General features: G+C 38.4%; 1 pseudogene; it reads left to right on the top strand.

Moving 5' to 3' along the window:
* The first annotated feature begins 1,936 nt into the window (after nt 1–1,936).
* On the top strand, nt 1,937–19,055 carry LOC102077020 (deoxynucleoside triphosphate triphosphohydrolase SAMHD1-like; annotated as a pseudogene).
* Nucleotides 19,056–19,701: the final 646 nt, after the last annotated feature.

The raw sequence follows: 19,701 nt of genomic DNA, 5'->3' as shown, positions 1-19,701 counted from the left end.
TGGGTCACAAAATAACCTTTTAAGATATTTTCAGGCGACAATGTAGCTATGTAATGCTCAAATATCTACTTAATTTATCAAAATATCACATATTTGCAAAAGTGCTTCCACGTTTTCGGAGAGCTCTGTTATCCACCCCCCACATCCCACACCTACCCCACCCCTAACGGCTGCACCTCCCGAAGAATTTTGTCTGGGCTCTTATCTCACTTATTTATTTCAAACAATCAACAGAAAATTTCACCACATAGTTTTATGTAAGGTTTTTAAGGCTGTGGTGTTAATTTTTAAGTAACATGAGCCCAGCGGCAGCAGCAACGCTAGGCTAACACTAACTAGCTAGCAAGATTTTAAACCTGGTGCTAAACTAAGAGAAGCCACAAAATCAGTTTGAATAAGAGTAAACATTTACTCACCAAGTCAGTGGATCAGGTAAAGATCCACAGCAATGACAACAATAATATCTTGAGCTGACGCTTCTCCAGGTTTGCTCAACATATTCCATAAAAAATGTACCGTGAACATGCGGACTGATCCGCGAGGGAGGAGGACGGTAGTCACGTGGCATTTTCAAAACACATCTTTCATCCTTCCGCACTGAGAAGCAAAACTTCCAGCTTACTTAGTTTTTCTAAGTTAAGACAACTCAAATAAATGGAGTTTATCAGCGTTTTTGCATAAAAAGTACTGGTAACTTATTTAAATTGAGTTCTAATAACAAATTGATAAAAATTGAGTTCAGCCTATTTAATATTTTTAATTAAACACAATATTACATTTTACAGTGTAATGTGTTATTGATAAAGATATTAAGAAAGCAGAAAGGTGAAAAAAATGTGAGTATAATGGAAAGTGCATTCTGCATCTTTCACAAACTTGACGTCATTTTATTGTTGAATGCGCTTTTAGTTTATGCAAGTGATTTGTTGCTCTAATTTCCGCATGTGTTGAACTAATAATTTCTCTTTTTCTCCTAACTTAATTTTTACTAGTAAATCCAAAGTATTTACTAATGATTTAAATTATGTTGATTCAACATAATTTTTGTCATCTACTGTAACACAAATCTATTTGCTAGTGTCAGAATTGTTCAGTTATTCCGAGGTATTATATATTGAGTACACATGAGTACTTTAGGTTCCTTAAGTATATTTTTATTGTCAGTGCATTAGACATGCAACTCTCCCATCTCACACACAGCTAAGGACAAGCCAACTAAATAACAGTAGCTGGCTACAAGGTAACATTATGCCAGCTAATGTCTCCTAAAAATTTATTTCCTTCTGATAAACAGTTTGAATACATTCTCACACAATATGGCTGTTTATTTGCTAAGGGTCTGACTCCAGCAATGCTGCCCAAAGAAAGTTTCATTAACATTGGCCAACAGCAGTAAAAACAGCAGTGCTTTTGTTCAGGATATCCTCAGAAATTCACCTTAGTATCACTGTCATCGGACAGAAGTGAGCGTCTCTGACTAATTGACTTGTGTCAGACTCCTTTCACAAAGTCTTACAGCATCCTCCAGAGTATAAACAGACATAAACACCAGCTGAGGTAAAGAGCAGACTAATAGCCAAAACTCATTACAGATGAACAGCAGCAAGAGTTGTTTATCCTACATAGGTTACAGTACCTAGGATTATGCACTTGAATTGGAAAGGGGCAAGAAATCAGAATACAGCTGACTGCAAACTGCATCATCATCTACGCTAGAGATATTACAATTTTTTAGAACAGGTCCAAAGATATCAATACGGAAACAAAAAATTTGTCTTTAACATATCAGATAGTTATCTTTTGGGAATAAAATGCTTGCCCGTTTTTACACTTGTAATTCTTCATAAGACCATCCTGTCCTAAAGGCTTTACATCTGAGAGCATCAAGACGCAAAAGAAGACACGCTCACGGGAACTGACATCAAATACCAGCAAAATGACACTGGAAGAAGTATTTCGGTTTCTGAGCGATTATGAGTTTAAAGAATGTGAAGCCCAAATAAGAGGTTAGTTATCTGCTTTAGTAAATTAAACTGATTCCTTTATTGGCTAGAATACATTTTGTTGTTTCTTTTCTTGCTAGTATTGCTAATAGTCACAGGAGATGTATCACAGGACTCCTAACTGTTTCCTTATGTACCCAGCAAGCAACATCACTGAGCTTTGTCATCTAACTCCTGATCGCTTGAAGAAAATTGGCATAACGTAAGTTTATCCATGATAAAAGAAGTTGCATTGTTCACCCAGTTAATTTAGTATGTTTCTACTATGCTTTTACGTTTGTGCTTTTTTACTCTTTAGGAATGAAAGTGTCTGTCTTGAAATCTACAACGCTATGAAGAAGCACCTTGACATCAAAAAGTATAGCAAGGTAATTTAACATGACTCTTGGACAAAACCAATACTTATAATTTAGAATAGAATAGAATAGATTAGCTCTTTATTATTTATTGCTATAAGCTGCAATATACAAGAGCAGGTGCGATATAAGGTGCAATGTAATCGTTTGGTACAGTATCAAAAATATTCAAAAAGACTGTACCTATCCATTTAAAATAAAATATGATTTAAATTTCCTCTTGATAAAATACATTATATACATTATTTCCATTTAAACAAGTTGCCATTGCCATAGTAGAAGACATGATACTAAAAGATCATTAGCCTAACATCAGCGTCCATGCTGAGGCAGTCAGTAACATGACTGGATCTAAAAACAGCTAAAGCAGACTTTCTCGTAAGTGAAGAAGAAGTAAACAGTCACTCAGTCTGCGAAAAAATGTGAAACAACTTCAATATGATGTCTTCAATGTAAAATTGCAAAGACTCTCAATATCTAAACAGTATATAGTATTGTTAAAAGATTCAGAGAATCTGAAGAAATCTCTGGGTGCAAGCGACAAGGCTATAAATGAATGGATGCCTGTGATCTTTAAAACAAAGCGTTCTTTCAATGAAATGACTGCATGGGCTCAGGAACACTTCTAGAAATCATTGCCTGTGAACACACTTCAAAAATCTGAGGCGTTTTTTTATGGACACGTCTTCCTCTTAATGGTATTGTCTTTTCTCTTAATGGAGCTCCTATGTTCAACAATGTGTTCCTTTACAGAATGAGATGTTTTACTGTTGTATATTTTATTACATGAACACCGTATCACATAGATTAGTTTTGGGGTTTTTTGGTTTTTGATAAAGCTCGCATGTAAACAGTGTTACCATTTTGTGCAATCACAACGTAGAGTGGATTGGTGGATAGGCCTAAAAATTTAAATAAGGGGTTTTTTTTGCATCCAATTATGTATGGAGAATAAGTCTTGATGACCCCGATGAAGGCTGTGTTGCTGGAGTGGGAAACGATTTATTGGAATTAAATCATCTTTTAACAGTGATTTCAGAGAGAATATACAGCAGGGTAACAGTATGACTAAATCACTGATCATTCTTGCTGATCCTGAAGCAAACAATAGGACAGTTTTGATCAAAAGTGCCTTTAAGTCAAAAGACTCTAAAGGCACAATGCAGCCCTGAGAGTATCCCACAGCTGGAGATTATTTTGGGATAATAATCCAAGGGGGATAATCCCTCTGGAGAGCAAATCTACTCTGTTGGACTCTGCACTAGGAGAGGATAAGATGAGAAAAGATAAGATAAGATAACCTTTATTAGTCCCACATATGGGAAATGTGTTTTGTTACAGCAGAAAGTGGACAGTGCAAAGTTGCATAGCAAAAATTAGAAAAACACTGGAATAGAATAAGAGTAAGATACTGTACACAACTGTACACAATAGAATAAGATCAAATAAAATAAAATACTATATACAATAGAATAAAATAGAATGCGAATGCTATATACAACTGAGTATAATACAATGATGTCAAAAAGAGTACTGCACTTAGTGTTATTGCTATTGCACATGTGTGGATGTGTGTGTTTGGTAAGTTGCGGAGTGTCTTTGTTGTGGAGTGTGACAGCAGTGGGGAGGAAAGACCTTTGAAATCTCTCCGTCCCAGATCGTGGGTGCCACAGCCTGCCACAGGGAGCTGCTCAGTGCTGTCACAGTCTTCTGCATGGAGACACACATTAAGTGTGACACACATGTCACACTTAATGACAGGAGGTGCTAGCTGCTCCACATAATCAGGCTTAGAGCCAGCCTGACATTTTATATACACCACCATTGCTGTATGCGCTACCCTGACCAAGACAACAATTTTACAAAGCGGGGCAAGACATGCCTCAGAGCCAAAAAATCTGCCAGCAACATTATTGTTATTAAATAGTGGTATTCAAGTTATTTTTTGGTTAACCTTTTGATATTTGGGCTAGATGTTCCAGTTCAATTAACCACTTTTACTATTCTGACCTTGCAGTGGGTTTTTTAAGCTTGGACAGTTCACTGGTCTGGTTCACAGTTACTTTTGCAGTATTTGGGGTGGCTGTAGCTCAGGTGGTAGAGCAAGCCACCTATTAACCAGAAGGTTGGTGGTTTGATCCCAGTCTGCTCCAGTCTGCATGCCAAGTATCCCTGGGCAAGATACTAACCCTATGTTACTCTCTGATGCATCCATCGGAGTATGGATGTGTGTGAATGTTAGATAGGAAGCACCTGGAAACAGCGTATAAGAAAGTGCTTGGGCGAATGTAGAAGCTGTGTAAAGTGCTTTGAGTGCTCAGATAGAGTAGAAAAACACTATGTAAGAACCAGTCTACTGACAAGCAGTAGGCTATATGATAAATGGGCTGGTTCCCTTACAAACATTATTTCTGCTTCAAAGCAGATGTGGACTCACAATGGATCTCATTAACTAATAAATCAATTAAAATATCCTTACCTTAATCCTTAGCACTGGATTCATGAAGGATGTGCAGTGACCAGTTTTGATCAGAATAACTGCAGAAGAGGAGACAAATAATCTGGTCTCAAGAAACAGAGAAGCATCATGTCATGATGCTGTCACCTCAGTTGCTATGGTTTCTTGATTTTATTTCAGTAAAGGCAATACATAATATTGATGATATTGTAAAAGTGAGTGGGATTTTTTGTTTTTTATATCTTGTTTGGCTGCATCAGTCTTGTTTAACCCATGGCCTCTAGAGGACTAAGTCTGCATATAGCCCACTACATGCTAGAATGGCAATTTATTACTTCTAGCTGGCCTGTTTTTCTTTTAGTTGTGTGCTATTCCTTCATCATTTTGTTTGTATTCCTAAGTAAGTGAAATAAAATGCATACTTCTGGTAATTCTCCAAAGCATAATCTAAGTTATCATTTCATACTATGAAATAGTCACACAGTGGGCCCATGTATTCAGAATCATTTATTGCAAAGTTGGTTTATCAGTATTACTAGAATGTTGAAGGTTGCTTTGGTCCATGTTGCCACCATTTGGAGGTACAGACTGCAAACAGGAAACAGTAAATTCCAAGCCTCTTTATAGTAGAGGGGAATTGGGCTCTTACCAAATCGTAAGAAACAGTGGGGAGTTTGTCTTTTAGTCTTTTAGTCATTGTGAATAAACTTCTGTATTTGTGATTTTTGTGTAGAAGCCTCAGAAGTGATGAATAGAATATTTTGTTATATTTTGGGTAAGAGTACCTAGTGTAAAGTAATTATTAATGCTTACATGGTTTGCTCTCAGGGGAGGGGCTTAAGCTTCATAAGCCTGAGTTAATTCTCCTGAAGGTGGAGTTCAAGGTGGCCTTGTAAGAATAAAGACAAATTTTCTTTTGTTGATTTATTTTCCTTAGTTCTGCAGTGTTTGCAGCAAAGTTTGTTTGTACAAGTTTCTTTTGGTTGTTCACACCAACCAGTGCTGCTTGGCTATTAGTATTTCTTTTTTGTAAATAAATTGCCCGTCAGGTGAAGAGAATCCCTGGCTCCACCACTTCTGCGGCCCCCCTTACTGTGCCCTCTAGATAAATTTTGTGCTCCACCTGAGACTCAGTCCTCAAGAACTCACACAGTCACAGAAATTCTTAATAGTTTACTTTTATATCAAAAACACAATAATTCTTCTTCAGTGTCCCCTAATTTATCTCCTCACACTGTTTTCAGAAACAGTGTGTGTAAAACCTGCACTTACATATTACCTACAGTATTATTATTGTTCAAGACACCGCTGCCTCACAGGGTGGATGTGCTTGTTTTTAAGACACTAATTTTAACTTGATAGGACAATTATTGAGATAAACTGAGTAGGTACATCTCGGTATAGAAATTGCACTGTTAGTAGAACAGCAAAGAACTTTCCATTGCTGTGGTTACATATTTGCAAATGTATCATCAGGCTAAATTGCCCCCAAAAATATTTGCACTCTACCTCACTAGTAAATCTAGTCCTAAATATCATGATTACGGCTTTGACCAATTTTTTTGGTCTTTATTGGCTTTCTTGCGTCACATATGCTTAAACTGTTTGTTTAGTAGCACCCTGCAGTGAAATGGCTGATTATTGGATGTTAAATGTGTTATGTTAAATGCAGAGAAAAGGTAAGTTGAAGCTTATGTTTTTTAGGTAATATTAGGTAAAAAGCAGTGTGCAGCAGTGTCTACTACTCCTCTTTGTATAAGGATTAGACACAGTTTATCAAAATGTTATATTTTCTTCACACAGGTGTTTAATGATCCATCCATGGCCACATTGAGTTACACCCACTTCTTGTCAAGATCATAGACACCCCTCAGTTTCAGAGACTACGACATATCAAGCAGCTTGGGGCGGTTATTATGTTTTTCCAGGAGCATCACACAACCGCTTTGAACACTCCATTGGGTATGTCAAGAGGTTTGCAGACACAACAGTTTATGTTTTTTTCACTATGCTGCATGGTGAACTCTGTCTTTCTGTGTTTGTGTCTATGTAATATACAGGGTGGCATACTTAGCAGGAGAATTTGCCAAAGCCCTCAAGGTGAAGCAGCCGGAACTTAACATCACTGGCCGAGATGTCCTCTGTGTGCAAATTGCAGGTCTCTGCCATGACCTGGGTAAGTGATGCCCGTCTTTCACCATGCCATATGCTAGGCTTTTATTGATGGGTATGTTTAAGTATGAACATGAAAGTAAAACTTTAATAATAAACATAATATTATTAGCACATGGAGCTTTAAGCTCTAAAGTGAACCAACACATTTTTTATGAGCAAACAATTATGGGCAATTGGGAGAGGAAGAAACTCCTGACAGAATCAGGCATAGAGAGGGAGGACACCTGCCACAACTAACTTAGTAAGTTTCAAGGAAAGCCACAGATACAGCAAATAGACTCATAGAGCCAGTAACCCAAGGGAAGGTTCAGAGGTGCAGATTTACCTGCCAGGGAGCACAGCGAGAGGGAGGGCCAAAATAACAAAGCAAAAACTTTTTTTTAAAAACCCTCAATGACTTGTAAGAGTAGTGCATAAACCAACGGAGCATGAATGTGAGGAGAGTATCCAGTGACAGGAATTCAATTCATTTCATTTCAATTCAATTTATTTATATAGCGCCAAATCACAACAAAAGTCACCTCAAGGCACTTCATAGATACAGAGAAAAACCCAACAATCATATGACCCCTATGAGCAAACACTTTGGCGACAGTGGGAAGGAAAAACTCCCTTTTAACAGGAAGAAACCTCCGGCAGAACCAGGCTCAGGGAGGGGCGTCCATCTGCTGGGACCGGTTGGGGTGAGAGAAGGAAGACAGGATAAAGACATGCTGTGGAAGAGAGACAGAGGTTAATAACAGATATGATTCAATGCAGAGAGGTCTATTAACACATAGTGAGTGAGAAAGGTGACTGGAAAGGAAAAACTCAATGCATCATGGGAATCCCCGGCAGCCTAAGTCTATTGCAGCATAACTAAGGGAGGATTCAGGGTCACCTGGTCCAGCCCTAACTATATGCTTTAGCAAAAAGGAAAGTTTTAAGCCTAATCTTGAAAGTAGAGATAGTGTCTGTCTCCCGAATCCAAACTGGAAGCTGGTTCCACAGAAGAGGAGCCTGAAAACTGAAGGCTCTGCCTCCCATTCTACTTTTAAATACTCTAGGAACAACAAGTAAGCCTGCAGTGCGAGAGCGAAGTGCTCTAATAGGGTGATATGGTACTACAAGGTCATTAAGATAAGATAGGGCCTGATTGTGTCATGTGAATTCCCAAATGAAGACACAATATAAAAATATCTGAGCATTGTCTTTTTAACATGAATAAGCGCTTACTTGATAATATATAACATACACTTTACATGTAATGCTTCTGCTCATCAAATAAAACATATTCTCTGAGATTTCAATGTTAGATATAAGACAATGAAGTACAGTTTAATTTAAGAGTCTTGCTTGGAAGACATTCACAAACCGGCTTTCACTTGTACACATAAAAATTACATTTATTCATTCACAACCTTCAGTAAAACAAAATCTACAGATCAAGATTTTAAAAACACGAACAGGTTCAGAGCATTTTTTCTAAAGATTCTGTGAAAAAAAAATTATCCATTTAAATGAAAAATGTTTGATTTCTGAGTATGACTATCGTATAATCACTGGCTCACTTAAAAATTCACACACTCAACATTTGTGAGTGTTTATTTTGTATTTCTCCATACAGGACACGGGCCCTTCTCTCGTCTGTTTGATCTTATGTTCAATCCTGAAGCGGACCCACCAACTAAAGACTGGAAGGTAGGCGAAGAAAACAATCAATTTCTACTGTGAGACAATAGAAGTTTATCCACAATGTGCATGTGCAAACAACAACAAATCACTGCTGGCCCTTTGACTTGATAAGCTCGAGCTATTCTTAACAAGACACAGACATGCCCATGAGAATGCCTAACTCATACAATTGCAGATTTTAGCAGCTCCAACTGATTCCTCTACTAGAGATGATAGTCAATTGTGGCCACAAGATGGCAGCAATATAAAAGACAGTTGTTGTAAAAAGGCATGAGACAAAACACTGTTCAAGATAAATGTAGAGCGATTGCTTTACTTCAGTATGCTTTAATTGTCACATGTCACTATGACTACAATTACCAATATATACATACCTACACCCATCCATCCTCTATTCTCTGTTTATCCTTGCCATGGTCACGGGGGACTGGAGCCTATCCCAGCTACCACAGGGCAATGAATCAGATTTAAAATTAAATCAGAATCTAAGATAATTTTTAACTTGTGGTGTTAGATTGTGGGCTAACTGTAACTTATTAGATTATGTTTGAATTTAGGGTAAACTCCTCATCCAAGAAGCTTCTTGAAGTCTAACATCTAAATGGTGGAGTGTCCCAGGCTTTAAGCCTTAGTGGGCGTGCCCCTTAAGAGCGTCGTTGATTAGGTGCTTCATCACATGATCGAAGGTGTGAAAACTCAGCTGTAGATCTGCATATAAAGGATGAAGGCCACTCTTTTGGGGATGCCAATGTTCATATTATGGCACAGAAAACAGATGGTTTGAAAGAAGATCTGTACACTGTGAATGACCATTGTTAAATTAACCCTCTCGAGGCAGGCGTTGCCGATTTGCAACAGTTAAAAACTAACAACCTGATTGCCCCACATACATATTTTATGAGTTTTTTTTTACTCAGAAGTACCACTGCAAGGACTTGGTTGTGCATTAGCAACAAAAACTTAATTTGAGCCTGAGAGGGTTAAGGGGGTGGCTTCCAACACCAACTGCCTGTCACCTACAATGCAATTTTGAGATCTCTTCCCAGGTCCCTCAACTCCCAATCTCATCTTGCGCCAGGTGATCTTAATAGGCCACATGATAGGGTGAGGCAAGGTCTCACAATAGTTTCAAGAAACTCCTGGAAGAAGTCCAGTCGCTTTCTTTCCAAGCTCCTTAGTCTTTTTAATGTAAACTCCTCATGTTTTGCAAAAAACCTGTACGTGATGGAGGGAAATGGAGGTCATTTCTGGATTAAGCACCCTAAAAAACCTAACATTTAAGAAAATATGCAGCTGAGGACCTGTGTAATCGTCTCCTATGTGTTTACCACAGCTGTGTCTAATTCCCATTATCGGCTCAGTCTTTTATCAGTTCATCTGTTTACTTTCCTGGAGCTTGTCTAGCCTATGATCCTGTTCCCAGAAAGTTGATTTTGTTCATCTGTATGTAGTGTTTTCAGTGTAGAAACATTTCATCATTCATCCGAATGACTGAAGAACTCACTTAGATGAGTGACAAAATGTTTATCCCACTGAAAATATTATATAAGGACGAATAGAATCAAATTTCTGGGATTTCCTTGTCTGGATGATTGAGCATGCATCAAGAGCTTTGTTGCCTCAATAACAAAAGATCCTGAGTTTGAGTCCACCACCTGGCCAGGGCCTTTCTGTGTGGAGTTTGCATTTTCAGCGTAGGTGTGAATGTTGAGTGTGATTGGTTGTCTGTCTCTCTTTGTGAGCCTTGTGATAGATTGGTGACCTGTCCAGGGTGTACCATTCCTCTTGCCCTATGTGGTATCTGGATAGGCTCCAGTGAGCTACAGTCTGTTGAATCGAACCACACAGGCCAGTCTTTGCTGACCAGTATCAATAAGCATCAATTGCCACCTGTGACCCTTTCCCTGATTTATCATTGTTCCTGACCACATTTGAAAAATACTGTACACTACAGATTGGAAACACCCCACAACAGCTGCAATTTTGTAGATGACCAGCCATAGCCATTATAATTTGGCCTTTGTCAAACTTGCTCAAATCCTTAAACTTACCCATTTTTCTGCTTCTAACACATCAACTTTGAGGGCAAAATGTCGGAAGATAATCAGTGTCACTTCGTATGTCAGTAGTCATAATGTTATGTCTGATTGATGTAAACAGTAATAATATATCTCATGCAGCATAAGGAGGCCTCTGTAGAGATGTTTGAGCACCTGGTGAAAACGAATAATCTGGAGGAAGAGATGAAGCAGTATAGGTTGAACATGACAACTGACCTGACATTTATCAAGGAGATGATTAAACCTCTAAAGAGTGATGACACTAAGGTACTGGCCAGTTACTGTCTGAATGTTATGAAACCATTCGTTATCATTTCTGTCATGAAGGTCAATTCTGGTGTCGTCTCCACAGTGGCCGTATGAAGGTCGAGGTGAGAATAAATCCTTTCTCTATGAAATTGTGTCAAACAAGCAAAATGGGATTGATGTCGACAAGTTCGACTACTTTGCCAGGTTGGTGACATTTTATAAAACTCAGTATTTCTATATACAGGAAATCGTAAGGATGCTTTGGAAGCTTTACCATAATACATTTATTTAAATGTATGTATGTATTTCCTCACTCCTATCTCAGGGACTGCCACCACCTGGGCATCCGGAACAACTTTGACCATCAGCGCTTCATCATGTTTGCCAGGGTGTGTGATGTGAATGGGAGGAAGCACATTTGCTCTAGAGACAAGGTGTGGATCCCTGCTTTTTATCAGTTTTTAATGAGTAATTCATTATCTGATTGGCTGTAACTAAACTATAGGCGATGGTCTCAACAGGAAGTGGCAAACCTGTATGACATGTTCCACACAAGGATCTCTCTCCACAGAAGAGCCTACAAGCACAGAGTAACCCAGAGTGTAGAAATGATGTGAGTATCTCCAGGTCCAAATCTATACATATGAAAGTGATACATAGATTATGAGAGTGATATGATATTCCTTTTTTTCATCCAGGATCAAAGATGCACTCGTAGAAGCAAATAGACACATCGAGATTGTAGGTTCCAAAGGGGAGAAGTTCCAGCTCTCCACAGCTAAAACTGACATGAAGGCCTACACAAAGCTGACAGGTAGTGGATTCTAACTGCGCTATATTTAAAATGAACTACAAATTCATCTTTTAAAACATTTAAAACATATTCTGACAGACTCTAAACAAAAACCTTTTTGTTTCTTTGAAAGAAAATAGTCATATTTAAAACGCTTGAAGGACACTTTAAGGGCTTTTCAGTTTTACTTGAAAGAAATGTCTAGGTCTATTGCAGTTTAACTAAGTGCAGATGCAGGGTTACCTCATCCAGTACTAACTATACATTTTAGTTAAAAAGGAAAGTTTTAAGCCTAATCTTAAAAGTAAAGACGGTGTCCATCTCCTGAATCCAAACTGGAAGCTGAGTTAAGAGAAGGGGGGCCTTAAAGCTTAATGCGCTGCCTCCCATTCTACTTTTAAATACTATAGGAACCTGTCTCTCCATTTTCCTCTGTTTGCCCTATAGACCAAGTGGTTGAAGAAATATCTAAATCCACCGACGATAATCTAAAGGGCGCGAAGGAGATTCTACAGAGGATCTCAGATCGTAAGCTGTATTGGTGTGTGGGTCAAGCCAACCCAGTAAGTAAGGCTTTCATGTGCCTGCATTATAAGTCGACTATTAACAGTTTAACAGTTTTTCAAGTGAATTTTCACATTTTCATATTTCCAGTTTCACATAATAGATGTGCAAATAGTGCAAATTGCATTAATAATTAATATGCACACTATAAATCTAAGAAAAATAGCTGATTGAATGTACATTACAAAAATATGTTTAAGTTCCTATGCCTAACAGGTATGATCACATCTAAAGACCTGTAACTGTCCACTGTTTCCACCTCTTGACCCATGATGTTGATGGGTCTAGTCGTTTCTTATTGAAGAAGTTTTCTTTAGTTTAACAGTTTTTTTTTTTAGCTTAACACTTGCTCTAATGTGGCTTCATATTACTTCTAAAGCCACTGCTAATATTAGTTAAAAGTTAGTTCAACTCATAGGAACTCTAGTTAACCACAATGTTGATAATTAAAAATCATAATATAATAGTGGCATGATTTAACAATCAGGCTAAATACAGGTTGATGACAGCATGTAGTGTGTGACTTGCTATAGCCTATAGAGATTTTAAATGACAAATCAACATTTTAGAGACAGCAGCAACTGTTCTCATTTTCCTTGCCACACAAAACTGGCAAAGCCTATGTCATAATTTTGTCAGATTCCCTTTTCCATTTATAAAGTAAAACACCACGTATTTTGAGGAAAACTTTGGAATAGCTCAATTTTGGGAGCCGATAAAAATTGTTTTAAACAGAGATTCTGTTACATGTATGTGGCTTAATGTGAAGGTGCTCTTAATGTGTGTTGTCACAAATTGGTAAATTCCTGTCTTTTACCTCCTATTCCTCCCCTTTTCTCAAATCAAGAAAAAAGGGAAAATAATTGAGGTAAGATTGAGAACTAATCATAAAACAAGTTTAACAAAACAATAAAGACAACAATTAAAGCTTTTTTTCTGACTTCTGTCCTTAAGGAACTGATAGAAAGTTTGACCAAAGCAGTTCAGAAACAGGACCCAGAGGAAATGATAGCGGTAAGAATCATAAAAGCTCATAAAACAAGATTAACAAAACAATTACTGTATAATAACAATGTAAGCACATAGTCTCTCTTTGATTTTTCAGGAGATGGTGGAAAGTTTGAAAAAGGAGCTTGATAAGGGCTTTCATTATCGTCGTAATGATGAACAAATCACCGTTCAAGTAACTGTGAGTTTTTATTCTAACCCTTAGCTTCAATAGTTTTTTCTTTATTTTTTGACATCAGGCTTTAAACCTTGGGAATTATAGCACTATGCAATGCTAAAAAAAATATAAAATTATTCATCCAACATTTTTGACAAAATCAGTACTGGTTTATGTTGTCGTCAACCAATATTTAAGCGGAGTTGTAAAATGAGAAATTCTGTGGAAGTTTCACATCTCGTTGTGGAAGTTTCCATTTAATAAAGCCTGCAGACAAATGGTGAGCGGTAGCTAACATCCTTTAATCAAAAAAGAACAAAAACCCAAGCTTGGTGAGAGAAACCATCATCATGGGACAAGACAACCGGCAGAGTCTCTCTCTGAGCCTAGAATGACCCTGGGTTTAAATACTTCCTACAAGAACAAAAGGCAGTACACAGCTGTTTCACACCTTTGGTCTTTCCCCCAAAGAAAGGTTCATATTCCCTTGCTACGTTTTGAAAACGCTCTCGAAAACGCATACATTTGAAAATGGTGCTTTTGCGTAGCAGTGTGGACAGCGAAAATGGAGACTTTCCAAAACGATGACACATGTTAGTCATAGGATGCAGTCATGTGACCACTTCAACCAAGGTAGCGGAGGGTATTATTAGGGATGGGTATTGATAAGATTTTCACGATTCCGATTCCATTTTCGATTCTGTTTAACGATTCAATTCTTTATCGATTCTCTTATCGATTCTTTTTTTTAAAAAAAAGGAGAACACTAAGGTCGATTAGCTTAGAACTTTGTTTTATATCTTCTATTTGAACAAGATAGAAATTTAGGAGTAACATGGCCTTACAAACCCAACAGTGAGATCTTAAGAGATCCACAGCCTACGGCTCTTCAATGGGGTGTCACAGGGTCCCCGGGGAAAAAAAATGTAAATGTAAAATAATAAAATAAATATTCTTCTGTAGCATTAACAAAGTATAACATAAATTATTCTGTAGCAATTACACAAGAATATCCAGTAATGTCCCTGCCTACAATTAAACACATTCACTTACCGAAAATCGGGGACATCTGCTGTGGCAAATGGGTGCAAGCCTTTGACCACAAACTTAGTCACTGCTCGGTGACATTCGTCTATCCTGGCCTGAAAGGAGACGCTAACGGTAGACTGCAGCGACAACTGCCAGAGAGCGCCAGCCAGACTCTGTCTGTCTCTCTCATCATGGTCACCTAAATGCAGCGTACAGTAATGGCAGGTTTTGTAATAAGGCAGATCGCGCTAACGTAATATGCACTGTTAGCTGATTATTTACCTGCCGTATTAACGGAAGAGGACGTACAAACGTTACCGCTGCTGCTGGGTTGAGATTCACGAGTCTGGAGCGGAATTAAAAACACGACATTCATTTAAGGTTATCGCTTGTTTTTTGAGCAAATGCTTTTGCATATTCGTAGTGTTTCCTCCCTTAAATGAAATATCTACTTTGCAAGTATTGCAAGTTGCCCTGTTGTCATCCGTTCTCGTAAAGTGTGACCAAACTTTTTAGCGTTTGAGCCGCCATATTTCCTGCCACGTAAATGACGCTCCGCAACGTGGTGACGTAATTCGGGGCGACTGGAATTGATAAGGGAATCGTTTGGAAAAATGGCAAACAATTCCAAGGAATTGAAACAGTGGGAACCGGTTCTCAACAAGAACCGGGTTTCGATACCCATCCCTAGGTATTATACAGCAGTTGTTTTGTTTGCTCTCAATTTTGACAGCCCTATTAAAGATTAATATCAGTTTGTACATGCTCCAGATAGCTTTTCTTCAAATTCTTTAATTCTCAATCGTTTTTGCAACTTTGTACTTTTGTGTTACTCGCAGCAACAACTCCACCTCATTGTTAGTCCATTTAAAAAACTCTGTGCTTTTCTTCAACATTTTGCCGCAACATTTCAGAGCCGGAAAGTAAATAAACGGCAGACAGAAATGAGGCAGGTCGAATCGTCTTGCGTTTCACGCATGCGCAATACTGGAACGTAAGCGTTTTTGGCCGTTTCAATGTAGATGCACAACTCTGTGAAAATGACTGAAAACGATAGTGTGGACGCGGAGCGTTTTCAGATGTTCTGATACATGTGGTTGCTCTCCTGGACATGCACCATGTTCAGTGCTACCCTAGAACTTTCCCTCAAGAAGCATCACCAGGACAGAGTAATAGTAAGCTGCTGTGTGCAGCTCTCCAATAGTCAGAGCACCCAGTAAATGTGGAAAGAGGCAACACATAGGGCCAATTCTTTGTCATCGGGTTGTGTCACCCAGCTGCCAGCTGTCTGTGTAGCCCTTCTGCATTTTCTGACGAACCACCATGTATTTTTTGTAGACAGATAGTACAGTCAAATCAATTTACATGAATAGGGAAGAGGTCAAGTTGCTATGAAAAGTCTGAATGCCAGGACTGCCGAACCCACAGCAGATCAGTCTCCAAAGGGGGCAAACTCACAGGAAAATAAAGACTGCATACAGAGTTAGTAGGTAAGATCTGGGACCACTTCTGCATGCTGGTGACACATCTCTTTGCTTCCAGAGAGGCAGTTCAGTGTCTTCTCTTCTTCTTTTCCCATAATGAGAAACAGTTGTCCTTTACAGAGGGATGCAATTTCTTCTGTCACTTTACCCCCTCCTACAGAGAGTTTAGCTGGAAGAGGAGAACCTCATCTTGGCGGACCATCTTATGAGACTGTGGCATCCATCAACCAGGATGACATATTCATATTGTTAGGGAGTGATTCAAACATGCTGCAATGCAAGAAAGACAGATACCCTCACATGCATGGCCCAAGATATTCTCTATTCTTTTATATGTGTAAATTAAAGAGTGGGAGAATTTCATGCATTTTTGGTGCATGAGGAGGGCTGCTACTGGAAACTAGGTGATTCAGGTGCGGTACTTCATTCAAATCTCACTCTAAAGGCCTTTACACACCAGATGTGCAAAATCTATGTGAATTGTAATATTTAGTGTGTTTAAAATATTTTTCAGACTCACTTATTCTTAATGCAGCCTGCTCAAGCTCGATTTTTCTGAATTTTTTGACGTGAATAAAAAGAAATATCTGATCACTGCATTTGGCAACAAGTGTGGTCAAAGTGTGCTCAAATCATATAATAGCACCAGTACTGAATATACAATGATATGGAGATAAAGATATGGAGATATGGAGAAAAAATACTTTTTACCTCAGACACACAGCTAGACGCAATATGGTTAAGGTCTTCATTTGGTGGGCTTTATCCAGCACAACATAGGCTGAAAAGACAGTGTCTCCAGGACTGTGAGCCACATATGGCTTAGATGACTTGGAGTGATATCCTTTCTCAATGCTAGCTAGGTGAATTTCCACCCACTCAGTTTGCCTTTGGACCTGGTGGGGCCAGCTAAGCTTTAATAGCATCTTGCACAAAGCCCATGAGTGTATAAATACAAATAAATATCTCTTTTGCTGATTCCAGTGGTGTTGATTGTGATTTCCTCACTGGGAGTCTTACAGAGTCCACTTAGGCATGGAATATATAAGATGGAGAAACAGACTCTCCACTCAGAGAATCTTGGCACGAACCAACTAATTATATTCATTGCCACACAAAACTGAGCAGGCATATGTCATTGCTTTCTCAGTGCTTTAACATATGAAGTAAAATCCCAAGTATTCTGAAGAAAGTTTTAGGCAGTGGGAAAAAACATGTTTTAGACAGAGAAACTGGAAAAAGTGAGAAACACAGATTCTCTCTAAACAAGTAAAAATTTGCCAATTGACACAAAACATATGGGTTAAATGGTAAATGGCCTGTATTTGTATAGCGCTTTTAGTCCCTAAGGACCCCAAAGCGCTTTACACATCCAGTCATCCACCCATTCACACACACATTCACACACTGGTGATGGCAAGCTACATTGTAGCCACAGCCACCCTGGGGCGCACTGACAGAGGCGAGGCTGCCGGACACTGGCGCCACCGGTGTGAAGGTTGTCTTTCTGTGTGTTGTCAGTAAAGTATGAATCCCTTTCTTCTCCCTCCAACTCTCCATCCCACCGGGAGGAGGCCTCAGGGCAGACACAGGACACGCTGGAGAGATTTTATCTCTCGGCTGGGCCTCCCCCAGATAAGCTAGAGAAGGTGGCTGGGGAGAGGGAGGTCTGTGCTTCTCTGCTTGGGCTGCTGCCCCCGGGACCCAGCCCCAGATAAGTGGAAGAAAATGGATCGATGGACAGTTACGTTTTATTTATATAGTGCCAAATCCCAATAACAGTTGCCTCAAGTTGCTTAAATATCTAAAATAATAATAACACTGAAAGCAAACAGTGTCTCTCTCTTTCTCACTCGCGCTCGCTCATCTTTTAGGAGAAGAAGGAAAACTTGAAAGAGAAACTGGACAAAGACGTTCCTGAGTTGGGAAAGGACAACTTTGAAGTTATTGTGAGTTTTTTTTTTCCTTATTATCTTGAACTTTTCTTAAATTCTTGAGTTTTGTCTGTTCTTATTCATTTATAATAATAAACTGAGCCATTATTTACATTTGGATTTAAATGGAGGGTTTTATCACATTTCTTATTAGGTTGTCAGTTTGGACTATGGGATGAAAGACGAGGACCCCATCAATAAAACATATTTTTATAGCAAGGAGAAGCCTGACGAGGCATTCACAATCCCCATATCAGAGGTCAGAACTAGAGCTGTGAGATCATTCTGTATGTATTTCCATAAGACAACTTTGACTTTGTAATGATGTGTTATTTTTTATGTGGCTGTCCTTGATGCCAGGTGTCCAAGCTCCTGCCAGAGTGTTTTTCTGAGGTGTTCATTAGGGTTTACATGAAGAACTTTAAAACTGAAACTGAGAAAAACAAGGCAAAGAAGTGCTTCAGAGAGTGGTGCAAAGAAGTTGACTATGAGGTGCTTCTTTATTCTGTCTATTTGTATTGATAGACATTAATGTGTAACAAGCAATATGATGGAAACATAAGTTGCAGTTGAAAATTGTATATGTTGAATATCACATTCCTGAGTTCAGAATACACTAATAATAATTCTGCCATCTTGATTGTACTAATTGTACATGTATTGTACATGTAAACACAGATTCCCAAAATGGATGATGACGATGACCCCAGCTCCGGCACCAGCGCAATTCAAGTAGTCTCGTGAATCTGAACATGTGAAAGATTCATTTATAAGGTTTTTCTGTTACTCTAGAGATTTTAAAATAGGTAAATTGAATAATGTAATTGAAGTTTGGGAATGGTAATTTCTTGTGTTTTATTTTATTTAAATCTTAACCGTAATTTAGTTTGAAAATTAAATATTATCAAAATATTACATATTGAGTGAGTTTTAATGAGTTTTTTGTGGTTGTCATGGCAGGTGTGCTTGGCTATATTTTTATTTTATATAGTTCATGATATATTCATATGAAATGGGATCTTAGTACAGGAAAAATTATGATTTTATGATTAAACTATACATCACATGTTTTCATCTTAATCAAGCTAAACTCACATCAGTTCAATACACACTTGAGTCAGTTATTGAGCGCTGTTGTGATTTGCTCATTGTGGGAAAATTCATCATTTATCATGTAGTGGGTCTCTAATGAAAATGCACCAAAAATAAATGAATCTTTCCATTCATTCCATTTTCCTTTTTTTCCCCTTATTTCTGGTGTATTCAAAATTAAGTTCCTTTTTCTCCTTGTTTTATGTCATTGTGAAGTTATAGCTCTTGCAACATAAAAGGAAACTATGATACAAATGTTAAAATTTACTGTGGAGGCAAATTTCATGTATTAATCACATTTTTAATCATAACATTAGTTATAGTAATATCACTTTCTCAATTTACTATAGTAATAGCACTCCTGTCATTAGTTTGCATGCATGTGGAATGTTAACACAGTGAGGCCTTTGTAATGGGAGACATTGAACAGATAGTGGGACTCCTTCACCTTCTCTCCCCCCCCTCCCCCGCCACCCGTGATAGGGGCCAACATGTAAGAGTTTGTGGAATGTTCTTTGTCTGTGTCTCTGTATATAAGATGTAAGGGCGGTGGCCACAATTCAGAGATGATCCTGTTGTTTCACTGGGATGCTCTTTCCACATTGCAATGTGTTTATTAAACCCACTTTAAATCAAGCTCACTGGGTGTGTTGCAGGTTATTGTT

The sequence above is a fragment of the Oreochromis niloticus genome, linkage group LG20, assembly GCF_001858045.2.
Source record: "Oreochromis niloticus isolate F11D_XX linkage group LG20, O_niloticus_UMD_NMBU, whole genome shotgun sequence".
Taxonomy (NCBI): Eukaryota; Metazoa; Chordata; class Actinopteri; order Cichliformes; family Cichlidae; genus Oreochromis; species Oreochromis niloticus.
Note: the sequence above shows the minus strand (reverse complement) of the source record. Positions and strands in the feature narration are given on the sequence as shown.